This window comes from Mus pahari, chromosome 12, assembly GCF_900095145.1.
Source record: "Mus pahari chromosome 12, PAHARI_EIJ_v1.1, whole genome shotgun sequence".
Classification (NCBI taxonomy): Eukaryota; Metazoa; Chordata; class Mammalia; order Rodentia; family Muridae; genus Mus; species Mus pahari.
This window is the reverse complement of record NC_034601.1, coordinates 28,133,062-28,136,961: the sequence shown is the minus strand read 5'-3', so window position 1 is coordinate 28,136,961 and position 3,900 is coordinate 28,133,062. Positions and strand designations below refer to the sequence as shown.

Genomic DNA, 3,900 nt, shown 5'->3' with positions numbered 1-3,900 from the left:
GAGTACCCTGTCACCTCTATGGAGTGAGTACCCTGTCACCTCTATCTACAAGCGAGCAAACTCAGGCAAAGGTGCAAGCCTGTGAGTGACAATGCCTGGCTTTAGAGGTTGGCTTCAATGTCTCTATGTGCTTTAAAAAGTGAGAGCTAACCCACAGAACATGAGCTTAATCTTTATAATGGGCACATGAGCTTTTAGTACACACACAAGATCATGCGATAACTATCTAATTTCAGGACTCTTCCACCACAAATAAACCATGTTCCTGTCCCCATCTTCCATTCTTGATGAATGCTAAACCACTGTCAGTCTATGAATTTGCTGGACATTTCCAAGAAATGGGATTCAGTCTTTGTTTCACTTACATGTTTCCAAGGCTCATACATGTTGGAGTGTATATCAGAATCCTCTTCTGGTTTTTGTTTTGTTTTGTTTTACAGCCTCTGAGGTTGGGGTTTTAAAGTTCTAGCAAAATTATGTAGATGGTACAAAGAGTTCCTGGATTCTCTCTATAGGTTCACAGTATCCTTCACCAAAGTTATATATTGGTTACACCAGTGAACCTACCCAGAATACCATCACTACCCCAAATCCACAGTTCATATTAGGGATCCCTCTTGGTGTGGCATATTCTTTAAGGTAAACATGTTCTGCCTAGCATGAACGAATAAAATCCCTAAGTTTGATCTCCAGCACCACAAGAAAGGAGGGAAGGAATCTGTCCACACAGCCCAGACAGCATGACCTAGCGCCACCCTGTCCCCTGTCCCTTGCCTGTTCACTGCCCCTTCCTGCATTTGCTCTTAGTGTTAAGGAATTCGTCCTCGTCTCACCCTCCACGGCTTGTCTACCCAGCCCATGCAAGCATCTGTGTGCAGGCTTCTGTTGCAGTAGGATTTCACCTCATGCCAGGCAGTGGTGGTGCACACCTTTAACCCCATCACTCAGGAGCCATGAGGATCTCTGTGAGTTCAAGGCCAGCCTGGTCTACAGAGGGAGTTCCAAGACAGTCAGGGCTACACAGGAGAAGCCCTGTCTTGAAAAACAAACAAACAAAAAAGAGAATTTCAGCTCATTTATAAATATCAAGCTGGCTCTATGGTAAGAACATCTTTGGTTTTATAAGCGATTACCAAACAATCTTCCAGCGTGGCTGAATCATTTACCTTCTACTGACAGTGAATGAGTTCCTGTTAACCACATCTGTGCGGGGACTTGGTGGGACTGAGAGTGCTGTGTGTGTAGCCTTCTCATTAGAGCTTTAGCTGGAAGTTTGTCAATGATGTGCTGTCATGCCTCTCTGGGTTGCTCAACTGCCTCTGTATATATTTCTTGAAGAAATATTGTTTTGATCTTTTAGATTTTTTTAAATGATGGCTTTTTCCCTAAGGTCCTTTTCCTATTAGGCCGTTTACTAGCCCTTTGTGTAGTCTAGACATTGTATAGTTACCTGATAAATGATCTGCAAATATTTTTCCTCATTCTGTGAGTTATCTTTGTATTTGATAATGCACTTGAAGGCACACTTTAAATTTTTTTTTTTTTATTAAGTCCAAATGTTCCATTTTCTTTTTGGCTGCCAGAGTTTCTGGTGTTAGATTTAAGAATCACTTTCTAATCCAGTATTATCGAGATTCACATCTGCTGTATTTCAACTGCTTTATGCTTTCAGTATTAAATTAGGTTTGTTCAACTCTGACCTGGTCCTAGCACCATTTGCTAAAGTGTTTTTTCCCACTAAAGGTTTTGTGTCTCTGCCAATGCCTGAGCTATACTTTGGTCAAAGCTTCCTGTCTATGAGGTATCACACCAATTAAACTGCATACTTGTGTAGAATGTGTGGAAAGAGTTAGGTTAACAGACCCACGAGATACAGCAACCAACTAGGACTATATTTGCGTCCTAAACAAATCAATTATAAAAGGAGAAAAACAGGATATAATTACACACAAAATATAAAACAGAAAGTATTAAATTTGTTCATGGTTCCTTTTAAAAGTTTACATATTATAGGAACTCGTAGTACAATATATAGGAATATTATCTGCAACTTTCAAGACAAGAAAGACAACGCTACAAATAAGAGATGAAATATGGATGATTCTAGGATATAGGTATATGAGAGCTAATGTTTACATGCATTGTCTTCTCCATGCACTTTGGGTGTATTAGTATATTTCATAATAAAATACTTAAATGAGTAATATTCCCAAGATGACAGAAGTCCACGTAAACTTAAAATATGTATGACTTTCTGGACTGTAACGTTTTCATTTCTAATTCTGCATGCTAATAATGAGTTTTCAAAGTGGTATCAGCTACCTTGAAGGACGTAAGAAGGCCATTTATTCCTTAGTGTTATCCCAGTGGGTAAAGGAGAGTAGGGGCTGTAAATGTCTGTCATCCCAGTACTTGGAAGGCAGAGGCTGAAGGAGCCAGAGTTCACAGTCAGCCTGGGAGAGTGAGCCTTGCCCCCACCCCCAAGAACAAAAATCCTACAAGGAAAACAAACAAAAAGGAGACTTGTATAAACTGTCATAAAAATACCCATGAATTATGTATCTACTTACATACAGTTTCTACCTTCCCCTCTTCCTTGCAGTTGGATTTATTCTACTCAGTGGCATGGAAACCATCATTTATGGATCTCTTCTACATCCTGCCGCTGCCTACAAAGTGACCTGCACCTCACTTCTGCTCCCCACCTGCACCTTACTACATCCAGAAAGCTGACTTCCAGCAGAGCTGATTGCTTTCTCTCGTTAAGCTAATTTGTTCGTGGTTCTCTGGATCTCTCTTATTTGGCACTGTTAGGAAACGCTTTCTCAAATCCTTTCTGACTGAGATCTTTGGCTCTCATTAAACAGAAACGAGAAATTATTACACTCATCATTATTATTACCATCACTATAATTATTAGGTGGGGGGGTTCTATGTTGGTGATAGAACCTCAAATATGCAGGCAAGTGTTCTACCATTAAAGTCACTGTACCCCACTCCTCTCATTTTTAGTGAAACTGTTCTAAGGGTCAGCCATGACCTCTATTTTTTAAAATCTTTATACTTCTGTGGTAGTTTGAATAAGAATGGCCCCATAGGTTTATATATTTGAATAAATGGTCCCCATTTGGTAACACTATTTGGGAAGGATTAGGAGGTGTGGCCTTGTTGAAGGAAGCATGTCACTGGGGGCGGGTCTTAAGGTTTCAAAACATTCCTATGATTCCCAGTGTTCTCTGCCTCATTTTCTGCTGTGGATTGAGATGTGAGGTCTCAGCTGTCCTTTGCTACACAATCATAGACTTTGAGCTTCTGAACCCTTAAACCAAAATAAACAGTTTCTTTTCTAAGTTGCCTTGGTTATGATGTTGTATCATAGCAGTAGAAAAGTAATAAAGACGACTTCTTGACTTTAATTTTTAAATTTAGCCTTACATTCTTTTTGAAATTTTATTTTTATATGTATGGGTGCTTTAACTGAATGTCTCTCTGTGTACAACATGTGTGCCTAGTGCCCAAGAAGGCCAGAAGAGGGTATCAGATAACCCTGAACTGGAGTTGCAAACCGTTGTGAGCTGCCATATGGTTGCTGGGAATAGAACAAGATTCCTCTGGAGGGCAGCAATGCTCTTAACTGCTACGCATCATTCCAGCTCCTAAGTCTTCATCCTTCACTGACCCCTCGAAAGTTAAGGCTATAATAATCTGTGCGTGTGCATGTGCGTGAGAGAGAGTTTTTTATTTTTTAATTTCTAGGCTGGATCTCACAATCACCCTGTGTCAGCCTCTGGAGTGCTGGGTTCCAGGCAGTTATCATCATGACTATTTATTTTCATGGTTTTAACAATATGTTTATCACTGGTTTTCAAATTTGATGCTATTTTCTTTTTTTTTTTTTTT

The 3,900-nt window shown here is 39.9% G+C and overlaps 1 protein-coding gene across 2 annotated transcripts in view; it reads right to left on the bottom strand.

Annotated features, from left to right (window-relative positions):
- Positions 1-3,900, bottom strand: part of Lmln (leishmanolysin like peptidase) — a 68,761-nt gene that overhangs the window by 29,981 nt on the left and 34,880 nt on the right. The window lies entirely within an intron of this gene.